This window comes from Durio zibethinus, chromosome 10 (assembly GCF_047325235.1).
Source record: "Durio zibethinus cultivar Kanyao isolate XHJ-2024 chromosome 10, ASM4732523v1, whole genome shotgun sequence".
Lineage (NCBI taxonomy): Eukaryota > Viridiplantae > Streptophyta > Magnoliopsida > Malvales > Malvaceae > Durio > Durio zibethinus.
In genome coordinates this window covers 1369533-1383021 of record NC_143171.1, presented here as the reverse complement: position 1 = coordinate 1383021, position 13489 = coordinate 1369533, and positions in this window count along the sequence as shown.

Genomic DNA, 13489 nt, shown 5'->3' with positions numbered 1-13489 from the left:
ATAAATTAATAAATTAATTAAAAAAAAAAACTGGAGCGACTCGAAGAACGGCTCGGCTCAGCTCGGCTCAAGGAAAAAAAACGGCTCGGAGAAGCGGCTTAGGAAGTCGGCTCGGCTCGGCTAACGGCTCGGAAAGGCAAAACACGCTCAGGTAAAAAATGGGTCGACGCTCGGGTCGAGTCAGATCTTGGCAAAATGCACGGATCTTCTGGGTTATTTAACGTAAAAATGACGTCATTTTGAGAGGGTATATAAGGCTGATTCCTTCATTTTTTCAGCAGACCGAGCCTTCTCCCTCTCTCTCTTCCTTCTTTTTCTCTTTCTTCTTTCTAAAACGCTTGAAGAACTCCGGTTGAATATTCACCGGATTCTGAAATTTTTTGCCGAATTTTGGGTTTTTCGTCGAAAGTTTACCGAAAAGCTGATCGATTTTTGAAAATATTACCGAAAACTGAAAAGTTGGCCGAAAACTTCGAAGTTGGCCGAAAGCTTTGAAGTTGGCCAAAAACTTCAAACTTGGCCGGAATCTTTGTCGAAAAATTTAATGTTCGTCGAAAAATTCATCGAATCAGAAAATTTTTTAAAAATTTTTAGAAAAAAAATTCGCCAAAAATCTCTAAAAAATTTTTTCGATTCCTAAATCTGTTCTAACACTCTAAACCTTTCTTAGCCTTCAAATCTCTTCTATATGCCTTTTTTTCTCAACCAGTAGCTTATTTTCTCACTGTTTTTCTCTGTGTTCTGTACCTATTTATAGGGATTGATCAGAAGAGTTTCTGATCAATCCCTTTTCCTTTTTGGTTGGAGATTCAATCTTTGAATCTAATTTGGATTCTAATTGAATCCCTATTCTCGGTAGGATTCTTCAACAGAATTCAATCTCAGCCTAAAAAAAAAATCAGATAAAAAAAATAGATAATTAGAAAAAAATAATAAGATAAATCAATAATATTACAAGATAAATAAAAAAATAATAATAACAGATAAATGAATATATAACTAGATAAATAAAAATACATATAAAATAAAATGAAAAAGAAAAAAAAGAAAAAATATAAATAAATAGTAATAATAAATAATAAAATAATAAATACATAGGATACAAAGGAAAATATATACATAAAATATAAAATAAAAATAATAAAAATATAAAATAAAATTGGGCTTACCCATTTGGATCAGGCCCAATTGATTTGGGCTTGGACCAAATTGGATGTCTACAGCTGTCCCTTTTTACACATTTTCTATGAAACAGAAATTACGTAAAAACGTAGACACCCAATCAAGACTCAACTCGACATTTTTATTTTTTTATTTTTGATCAAAGCTCCTCTAAGCAGAGGCTCAACGACTTTGAGAAACATAAATGGCTCCTATAATCAGAGGCTTAATGACTTTGGAAAATAAATTGCTCCTCTAAGCAAAGGCACCACGACTTTGGAAAGTAAATTGCTCCTCTAAACAGAGGCACCACGACTTTGAAAAAGTAAATTGCTCATTGACAATCATGTCCAAAGGAGTTAAAAATTGTGTTTGAAGGAATTTCAGGAGATTATTCCTAAAGGCCTTATAAATCAACCCCGATACCAAGAGACATCCTATTTCAAGGATTAGGAATTTACCTGACAAGTTTTTTTTTCTCAATTTTAAAAATGTCTTCACATCTATCTTCTCTATGTGGGATCTTGGAACACTCCTGCTTCTTGAATTTATACACTATACTTTCTTGAAAGTAGTATATGCTATGCAATGCATATGAATTTCAATGCATGCTATGCAAATGTTGGCCAATTAATTCCTATTCAATGTATGGTACTCAAGTTTCTCAAGCTCTTTTCTTAGGCATCAAGCTCTTTGATTCTTCAAAGATTCAATTACACTACTCTTCTAAGATCGAGCCAGTGTAGCTCTTAATTATCTTTTTCACTTATATTCTTCCTGTAAGAAATCTCTTCCCAAATTCAATGTCCTAATCAGGAACTGAACATCTCGATTCTGCCTTTATCACTCTTGACTTATTCAATGTAATGTAAAAATCTTTTCATGTTGTTATTCATTCATCAATCATTATTTCAAACTCAAAAAGTAAGAATACATTTGCACATTTCTTCCATGACGGGGTACTAAGAAGAAAGGAATATGAATGGTTGAGAAACAGTCATAAAAAAAAGACACAAAGAATGAAATAGAATGTCTCTTATTAGCAAAATGTTGGCTAATTTCAACCAAGGGAGAATTACAAGGATAAGTATGGGGATAAAGCCCAAAATGGACAATCAGATAATCATGATAACACATCTCAAAGTTTTTTTTCTGAAAACCCAACCCTCTGATGTATTTAATAACTTGAAACTCTTTCGAATTTGCTAGCCTCCATGTCAGCAGACTTTTAAATTCGATGCTATATTCTCCTTATCTAAGCTGTCTTTTCAGGTTTTCAACTTAGACAAACCCCCTATGACTCAAACTGCCCTTTTAGGGTTTTCGCCTTGAGTCTTCTTTTTTTATTCACTTTTTTTTATTTTTTTTATTTTTTTATTTTTTCATTTTTTTTCAAGCATAGTATTTTTTCACAGCATCAGAATTTATAGGATGGGGTAAATCATTTCCATCTATCTCAGTTAGTATCAGCGTTCCACTCGAAAAAGCTCATTTCCATATACGACCTTTTCCAATTCGGAGTCCATTTTCTTCTACTATCGTGCTAGATTGGGAGAATTCTTTTCAAGACCAACTCTCATTCTCGAAAGTAACGGGGTCAAATCTTCTTATCATGAGCCTCATCATTCTTTTTTGATATAGTTGATCATGGTACAGTGTAGTCAATCTCTTTTTTCTATGAAATTTAACTGCTCATAATGTTCTCGAATCCATTCAGCTTCTTTCAACTCAACTTCTTTTAGAACTCTTAAGGAGAGGATCTCTACTTCTATTGGTAGTACAATTTCCATCCCATAAACCAAAGAAAATGGGATTACCTTAGTAGAGGTACGAACTGACGTTCGATATGCATGTAATGCAAATGGTAACTTCTCATGGCAATCTTTGTAAGTCTCGATCATCTTCTCTAAAAATTTTTTTATGTTCTTATTGGCTGCCTCAATTGCCCCATTCATTTTCGGATGGTATGGTGCCAAGTTGTGATGCTTGATTTTGTATTGAGTACATATTTTTTACATTATCTTACTATTTAGATTCTTGGTATTATCTGAAATAATTCTCTCTGAAAGTTTATATCTACAGATGATCTCTTTCTTTATGAACTTGCAAACCACAGAACGTGTCACACTTGCATATGATGCTGCCTCTACCTATTTTATGAAGTAATCTATCATTACAAAAATGAATCTGTACCCGTTAGAAGCCTTTGGGATGATTGGACCGATGACATCCATGTCCGACATTGAGAATAGCCATGGTGGTGCCATAACATGTAAGGCAGATGACGGAGCGTGGATCTTATTAGCATATATCTAGCATTTATAGCATTTACGAGCATAATCAATGCAATCATTCTTCATCGTTAACCAGTAATATTCTACTCTCATGATCTGTCTCGCCATCATATGTCCACTAGTATGTGCATCATATATTCCATAATGCACCTCTTCAATGATTTTTTTCATTTCAGTCTTACTTATGCACCTCAATAATACTTGATCCCTGCTTTTTTTATACAAGACATCCTTATCCAGGAAAAAGCTCATAGCTAATCTTCGGATGATCCTTTTATCATCTTTTGTTACTTGCACTGGGTACTGTTGATCCTTAATATACTGTAGGACATCATAATACCAGGGTTTTTCATTTTATTCTCCCTCTACATTAGAGCAATAAGCTAGTATATCCTTAACATCTAGCTTGATGGGTTGAATGTTAGTATTGTCATTAATTCGAATATTACAGTTAGAGTAGCTAATGCATCAGCAATCAAATTCTCTTCTTGAGGTAAGTGGTCAAACTGGATATCTTCAAATTGTTTCGTCAACTCTAGAATATACTTATGATATGAAACGAGTTTTGAATCTCTCGTCTCTCATTCTTCTTTCAATTGATATATAACTAGAGCTGAGTCTTCAAACACTTTCAGTGCTTTCACTCTTCTATCTATAACAGCTTGTAAACCCATGACACATGCCTCATATTCATCGATGTTATTTATGCAATTAAAATTTAACCTTGCTGTTACAAGGCGTTATTGTTCTTCTGGAGAGATTAGAATTGCCCTAATTCCATGCCCCAAGGCATTGGTAGCTCCATCAAAGTACATTTTCCAACATTTTTCTCCATGCTCCCCTTCCTTCAGTTGGGAAATAGTCATTAGGTCTTCATCAGAGAATTCTAGCTTCATTGGCTCATACTCTTTAGTAGCATGATCTGCAAGAAAGTCTGCTATAGCGTCTTTTTTTATTATTTTTTAGCTCACATATATAATATCATATTTTGAGAGAATTACTTGCCATCTAATGATTCTTCCAGATAAAGAAAACTTCTCGAAGATATACTTAATTGGATCCAGTTTTACTATGAGCCATGTAGTATGATAGAGCATATACTGTTTGAGTCTTTTGGCAGTCCACGTTAATGCATAACACATTTTCTCCAACGAAGAATACTTGGATTCATATTTCGTGAACTTTTACTCAGATAGTAAATAGTTCTTTCTTTTCGGCTAGCCTCGTCTTGCTGCCCCAGCACACATCCCATTGAATTTTCATATATAGTTAAGTATAAGATTAAAGGTTTCCCTGGAACAAGTGGCACCAATACTGGAGGGTTCGATAAGTATTGCTTAATTTTATCAAATGCCTCTTGACATTCTTCATTCCATTTCTCAGGATTATTCTTACAGAGAAGCTTAAATATGGGATCACATTTGTAAGTAAGCTGAGAGATAAATCGAAAAATGTAGTTCAATCTCCCTAAAAAATCTCGAACTTCTTTTGACGTGCTGAGAGGTGACAGATTTTGAATGGCCCGTATCTTATCAGGATCGACTTCAATTCCTTTTTCACTGACCACAAAGCCCAGCAACTTTTCTGACTTTACCCCAAAAGTGCACTTGACTGGGTTTAATTTGAGCTAGAATCTTTTCAACCTCTCAAATAACTTTCTAAGGCTGGTGACATGATCTTCATCCTCACAAGACTTTGCAATCATATCATCTACATACACCTCGATCTCTTTGTGCATCATATCATGAAAGAGTGTTACCATGGCCCTTTGATATGTTGCCCCAGCATTCTTTAACCTAAAAGGTATGACTTTATAGTAAAAGGTTCCTCACATAGTCATAAAAGTAGTTTTTTTCCATATCATCTGTAGCTATTTTTATCTGATTATACCTTGAGAAACCATCCATAAAAGAGAAAATCGAATGCTTAGCTATGTTATCTACCAGTATGTTGATATGAGATAAAGGGAAGTTATCTTTCGAGCTAGCCTTATTCAAGTCCCGATAGTCTACACACATTCGTACCTTTTTATCTTTCTTAAAAATTGAGACTAAATTGGCTACCCATTCTGGATACTTAGCCACTTGTAGAAAACCTACATCAAATTGTTTCTTCACCTCTTCTTTAATCTTTAGTAGCATTCTGACTTACATTCAAAGCTTCATCCGTCTCAATTTTTGTTGAACTGGCTTACATTCTGGCTTTAGAGGTAATCTGTGCTCCACTATCTCTGTGCTCAACCCTGACATATCCTGGTAAGACCAAGCAAATACATCTATAAATTCTTGAAGTAGGTCTGTCAATCGTTGCCTATCTCTTGATGAAAGTGAAGTGCCCATTCTGACCTCTTTCTTATTCTCTTCATCTCTCAAATCCACTAAGTCCACTACCTCATGATGAGGCTCAATTGGCTTATTTTCTTGTTCAATCAATCTCATTAAGTCCGAAGGCATAACATATTCTTCAGAATTCTCTTCATTGTCAAGTTCATCAATGCTAATTGAATTCTCAAAGCTAACCTCTTGATTGTTATCATGATTATCTTCATGTTCATTTAAAAACCTAAAATTGAATGAAATGGGATATGTTGGCAAGATGTGCTTAGAAAGATGGAAATAATGAAGACACAAGAAGAAATGAATGAAAATGTATCCTTCTTATTTTTTATTAAAAATAATAAAAGATGAATGGCCCAAACAAGAAAGATCACCCCAATGCCTTGGGTAATAGCTATTGAGATGTTACAATTACATTGTATTAGTATCAAAAGTCAAAGGCATCTTGATGGCACTCCAATTATTCAGCTCATAATCTGACAGACAAAGGTGAAGCCACTCTTCTTGATTAAGCCTCATTTCATCTTCACTTATAGCATTCACATTATGATTCGGCAAAGGATTTTAACTAACATTCGGTGCTGTCACCCCTCCCGTATCAAAGCAAATCATTCCATCCTTGATCAACCGTTACACTTTGTGTTTCAAAGTGGTGTAATTTTTGATGGAGTGACCAGCAATCCCATAATGGTAGTCACAATGAGTTGTGGGGTCGTACCACTTGAGGTAAGGTGGCTTGAGGGGTTCCAATTTACTTGGAGCGATAAAATGACTATTGTAAAACTCCTTATATAATTTTGTATAAGTCATTAGAATTGGGTCAAACACAAGTTTCTCACGGGTAGTTCGTTGCTCTCGCGAACCACTAATGGGGTTAGTTGGGTGATTTTGGGGTCTTGGGTTAGGCTGATTATTAGGACTGTACATGATATTTTGAGGTCTATGAGGGGTTTGATATGTTTAGGGGTATGGTGATTGTACAAATGGTTGGTATGGGTGAAGGGAAGTGTTATTTACAGTAAGGTAATAGGGCAGATATTCTGGTAGTGAATAGGGTTGATAGCCTCTAAATTACTATCTATCAAAGCTCACAGCCTGAGCTTCAGTTTCTTTCTTCTTCAGAACTCTCTTGCTAGATGCTTCATTTCTTTTTAGCTTGCCATTCTTGATGGCACTCTCAATAATTTCTCCCGAAATTACCATATCAGTAAAGTTTTTCGTTGCATTCCTTATCATATTTTCATAATAAAGAGGTTTTAAAGTGCTAACAAACAGCACTGTAGTCTCCTTCTCAGTCAGAGAAGGTTGTACTTGAGAAGCAATATCCCTTCACCTCTGGGCATACTCTTTAAAAGACTCGTTTGTCTTTTTCTCTAGATTTTATAAAGACAAACGATCAGGAGCCAAATCAATAATATGTCGATATTGACCGATAAAATCATGTGCCATATCGCTCCAAGAGCGATTGCGAGTTCTATCCAGCTGAACATACCACCTGGCAATAGAGCTTCTAAGGCTATCCTGAAAGACATGCATTAAGAGTTTTTCATCATGAGCATGAGCTACCATTTTTCGATAATACATTGTGATGTGAGTTCTGGGGCACTTCGTATCGTCATATTTTTCAAATTTTGGTACTTTAAACTTATGGGGAATGACCACATCAAGGACTAGGCAGAGCCCAACAGCATCAACTGACCCATAAAAACTAAATCTTTTCACAGCTCGTAGCCTTTACTCTAGCATACTAATCTTGGAGCTTTCCTAAGTTTCCACTATTATCTTTTCTTTCTCTTTCTCTTTTAAATCATCTAAATCAAAAATTGGTTCTGCTGCCTTTTCAATAAAGACAGGATTTACATAGCTACTATAATACCCTGGGTTAGAGGCTGACGGTATTTCAGGATATGTTGGATATGTGAACTGCTACGGTGGAACCTCTTGAGTAGACTGAGCTTGAGGTGTGCAAAAACCGGGAGGATATAAAGGGTCAACCACTTCTTGCAACGGGAGAACTTGTTGGCTTGCATTTTCTTCCACTCCCTTTCCTTTATTCAGGTTATTAAGAGCATCCAGAATCTTGCTCAACTCACTTTCCATCTTTTCCTGTGCTTTTTTTATTTTTTCAAATCTATGAGAATTTTACTGCTCTATTTGCCTTGTTCTAGATCTTGTGTTGTATCTATAGACAGGGTTCTCACTAGATGGAGCTATCCTTGAACCTTGAGTACCATATCTTAGAATTAGTAATGTTATGCTATGCTTTATGTATGATGCTTTGATGCACGAATGAAATGTATATTTTTCTGAATGAAATCTAATATGAAATGGATGCAAATGATTGTGTTAAAACATAATCATGAAAGTAATGCAGATGCATAAAATTAGACAAACAACATAGTTAGTTTCATGGATGAAATGAAAGTGATGCTGATGCACAATGTTACATATGATAATGAAAATGATGCACAAAGTTAAACAATAAAAAATGATTAGATAAACACCCTTTTTGTGTCTTAATTTCAGGGTATATCTATCATTGGGTAGAAAGGGCTCTATCTTAGGTTTAGGCACTCTTAAGGTTCACTATATGTGGTTTAAGGTCAAAGTCTAAAGGTTCCCAAATTGCTCCTTACATCCTTGTCCATCACAGACTAGTTAGGCACCCTAATCCTCACCCATTACAGGCTATAAGCTGAAAAGGTTCAATTTGAGTGGGAGTATTTCGCTAGCCACTGCGGAGGCATTAGACCTCACGAAAGCAATAAGTACTTTACTCCCTCTTAGAGGGACGAAGCTCGGGTGTAGAGCTCATGTTATGCACATGCATATGAATGACATAATTAACAAGGTAAATAAACATGAATGAATAATAACACATATATACAAAAAGGTTCAATTTTATTATGCTTTTGGATAACATAAATTATTTGCTGGCCTGACTCTCAAAGTCCCCAGCGGAGTCGCCAAGCTGTCATAACATCTAGATCCGGAGATCTATCGTTAGACATTGACTTAAGGGAGTCACCACCAATCTTTTTTATCTAGGTGCGATTGGCCACCTAAAGAATCTGTACTTTCAGGGAACACCTAAGTTTAAGGGTCCCTAAAAGAATAGGTTCAGGTCTACTAACCAGAACAGGGTTCGAGAGTTCGGTTACGTGTGAGGAAAGTTAAAGCACTTTCATAATACCCATCAAAAGATGGTACCAGCTTAAATTTGTGTTATCCAATGAGCCTTAAAAATTTACCAAGTGATTAATTATTGAAAATTGTTTTCAATTAACTCTAATAATTTTAGCAAAAAATTGAGAAAATTCCCTCACCTCAAAAGTATGCAAGAAAACTACTGTTTCACTTGCAAAGGCTCCATCGTGGGATTATTTAATATTAAAAAACATAAAAAATAAAAAAGAAGAAAAGAATGATTGTTTCTGTGTAGGAAAAATTATTACTTTCAACTTTTTCCCAAAAATATTCTTTTGACACTTTAATTTTGAGGAAAATTGATACTTTCAACTTTTCCTTAAAAATTTATTTTTTGAAAATTTATTTTTAAGGAAAATTGATACTTTCAACTTTTCCCCAAAAATATTTTTTTGAAACTTTTAATTTCGAGGAAAATTGATACTTTCAACTTTTCTCCAAAAATATTTTTTGAAAACTTTTATTTTCGAGGAAAATTGATACTTTCAACTTTTTCTCAAAAACCCTTTTTTAAAAATTTATTTTTAAGGAAAATTGATACTTTCAACTTTTTTCAAAAATATTTTTTGGAAACTTTGATTTTCAAGAAAAATTGATACTTTCAACTTTTCCCCAAAAATATTTTTTTTTATTTTTATTTAAAGAAAATAAAACAAAATAAAAGTGAAAATAATAAAAAAATAAAGAAAAGTAAAACAAAAATAAAAATAAAATAAAAATTAAAAATATTAAATAAACCTAATCTAATAATAATAAAAAAAACAAACAAATAAATAAATTAATTAATTAAAAAAAAAACCTGGAGCGGCTTGGAGAACGGCTCGACTCAAGGAACAAAAACGGCTCGGAGAAGTGGCTCAGGACGTCGGCTCGGCTCGGCTAATGGCTCGGGGAGGCAGAATATGCGCGGGTCAAAAAATGGGTCGACGTCGGATCTTGACAAAACGGGCGAATCTTTTGGGTTATTAAACGTAAAAACGATGTCGTTTTGGGAGGATATATAAGGCTGGTTCCTTCATTTTTTCAGCAGACCGAGCCCCTTCCCTCTCTCTCTTCCTTTTTTTTCTCTCCCTTCTCTCTAAAACGCCCGAAAAACTCCGATTGAATATTCATCGAATTCTAAAATTTTTGGCTGGAATCTGGGTTTTTCGTCGAAAGTTTGTCGAAAAACTGATCAATTTTTGGAAATGTCATCGAAAACCGGAAAGTTGGCTGGAAACTTCAAACTTGACCGGAATCTTCGTCGAAAAATTCAATGTCCGTCGGAAAATTCACCGGAATCTGAAAATTTTCCAAAAATTTTCAGAAAAAAAATTCGCCAAAAATCTCCAAAAAAAATTTTCGATTCTTAAATCTGTTCTAACACTTCTAAACCTTTCTTAGCCTTCAAATCTCTTCTATATGCCTTTTTCTCTCAACTAGTAGCTTCTTTCCTTACTGTTTTTTTTTGTGTTCTGTGTTCTGTACCTATTTATAGGGATTGATCAGAAGAGTTTTTGATCAATCCTTATTCCTTTTTGGATGGAGATTCAATCTTTGAATCCAATCTGGATTCTAATTGAATCTTCATTCTCGGTAGGATTCTTCAACAGAATTCAATCTCAGCCTAAAAAAAAAAATCAAATAAAAAAAATTAATAGATAATTAGAAAAAAAATAATAAGATAAATCAATAATATTACAAGAAAAATAAAAAAATAATAATAACAGATAAATGAATATATAACTAGATAAATAAAAATACATATAAAATAAAATGAAAAAGAGAAAAAAGAAAAAAATAATATAAATATATATAAATAAATAGTAATAATAAATAAATAAATAATAAATACATAGGATACAAAGGAAAATATATACATAAAATATAAAATAAAAATAATAAAATTATAAAACAAAATTGGGCTTACCCATTTGGACCAAGCCCAATTGATCCGAGCTCGGACCAAATTGGGTATCTACAGAGACTACTTTAAACTATATAAAGACATTTTTAACCTGGATACTTTAGACCCAAAACTATCTTCAAATCCTAGTGAAGCATCCATAAAGACCTCTTATTCTAAGTTACCATTAAGAAATGAATTCTTAACATCTAATTGATGTAATGACCATTCCAAGTTTATAGTTACAAACAAAAGCACACGCATTGTATTTAGTTTTACAACTGGAACAAACATTTCTTGGTAGTCTATCCCATATGTCTGTGTAAAACTTTTGCTACCAACCTTGTTTTGTAATGCTTAAATCTCATATGATTTGAATTTTACAATGAATACCCACTTAAATCCTATAAGCATCTTCTCTTTTGGCAAGCTAACCTTTTTCCAGGTGTCATTCTTCTCTAAAGCCTTAATCTTCTCAAAGATAGCTTCCCTCCATTCAGGAACAATTAGAGCTTTCTGTATATTCTTATAAACATCCACACTAGACAATTGTGAGGTAAAAGCATAGAATGAAGGTGATAGATTTTTATATGACACATACTTGAAAATTGGATGCTTATTACATGTTCTAACACCTTTCCTAAGAGCAATCGAAATATTTACAGAATTAAAAATGTCAACTTTTGAAGGATCAAATTCATAAGAGGTACTTAGACTTAAAGAAACTGTGTTATTTGGATCTAACCTCATAGCAAATTCTTGGCTTTGTAAGGTTGTTATGTCATCTTTCTTTTGAATCTATTTTTTCCTTAAGTAAACAATAAGCTTAAAACCTTCATTTTTATTTCTTAAGTTATTCTCTGTTCTAGTTTCTATTTCACTTACAGGTAATGAAGTAGGTTACTTCACTTCTAAATATGATACTCCAAAATACAAACTCATTAAAGTATCTTGTTGTAACATTAAATTTGTGTTTTACCTTTAAGTTCAAACTACGAGTCTTCACGATTATAGTTATTCTCCTCAGAGAAGAGTGTAAAAAAAAAATTTAAGATTAAAAAAAATGACATTCATAGCTATAAAAAACTTTTTTGTTTAGGGATGAAAATAATGATACCCTTTTTGTGTTAAAGAATATCCAAGAGAAACACATTTTATAGCTCGTGAGTCCAATTTACTACAGTTATGGTCATACACATGCATGAAAGCAACACATTCAAACACTTTAAGAGATAAATCATATATTAAATGTGACATTGGAAAACATTTTTTAAAACATATTTAATGGTATTTGAAAGTTTAATAATCTTGATGGCATTTTGTTAATTAGGTAAATAGCAACAAGAATAACTTCCCCTCATAAGTATTTAGGTACTTTAGTTGTAAACCTTAAAGACCTAACTATTTTCAAGAGATGTTTATTTTTTTTCTGCTACTCCATTCTATTGTGGAGTGTTAATACAAGAGCTTTGATAAATAATCTCTTTTTCCAAAAAAATATGTTCTAAGAATCTAATTAAAGTATTATTTCTCGTTATTATTTCGAAACACTTGAATTTTTTCTTGAAATTGTGTTTCAACCATATTATAAAAATTTTTGAAAACATGTTCAACATTTTATTTTTCTTTAAGTAGATAAACCTAACAAATCCTTGTATGATCATCAATTAATGTTAGAAATCATCTTTTCTCAAAAATTGTTACTGTTCTACAAGGACCCCACACATCATTATGAACAAGAGCAAATAGCTTAGAGAACTTATAAGGCTAAATAGGAAATGATGCATGATAATGCTTAGCAATTTGATAAATATCATATTAAAAAAAGATGGATTTTTATTATTAAATAAATATGGAAACAAGGACTTCAAATAGTGAAAGATAGGATGACTTAACCTAAGATGCCACAACATTACGTCATTGTTAGAAGAGATAGAAATTGGCCCAAGATGAGTCATTTGAGCTTATCCACACATGTTACTTTCATCTTCAAGATAATAGAGTTTTTCACTTTCTTTAGCATTGTTAATCATTTTTCCCAAGTTTGATTCCTAAAATTCATAGTGAATTAAAAAGAATTTAGCACAACATTTTAAATCACGAGTTAATTTGCTGATAGATAGCAAATTACAAGAAAAGATGAAGATGATTACCTTTTTGAGCTAAAGAACAATAGAAAGACGTATTGTTTGAGAATTGTGTGGATTGAAATAGTCTATACAATTGGTCTAATTATTTTTTTTTTAAAGAAGATATCATTGAGGCTCTTGCTTGCTCCTCGACGCTTATTTGAAATGCGCTTGATTTATGGTTGGACGATCTTGGCTTTCAACTCTATGGTTTCCCATGAAATTTCCAACATGTATCTCTTATGTGTCATAGCTTGTGGCAATGATCACACCACACTTTCTTCCTTCTTTAATTCTGCTGTGTCTATCCAGATTGATTATAAGACTAGGTCTTAATGGCGAGAGCAAAAGCTTCAGTAGTAGGTTGGTTATTCTCTCACAACATCACCTTTTGTTGGCCTTATTCTTTTCTTACTTCAGCAAACACTTCACAAAGAGTTGGAAGTGGTTTCCACCCAAGAATTCGATTTCGAACCT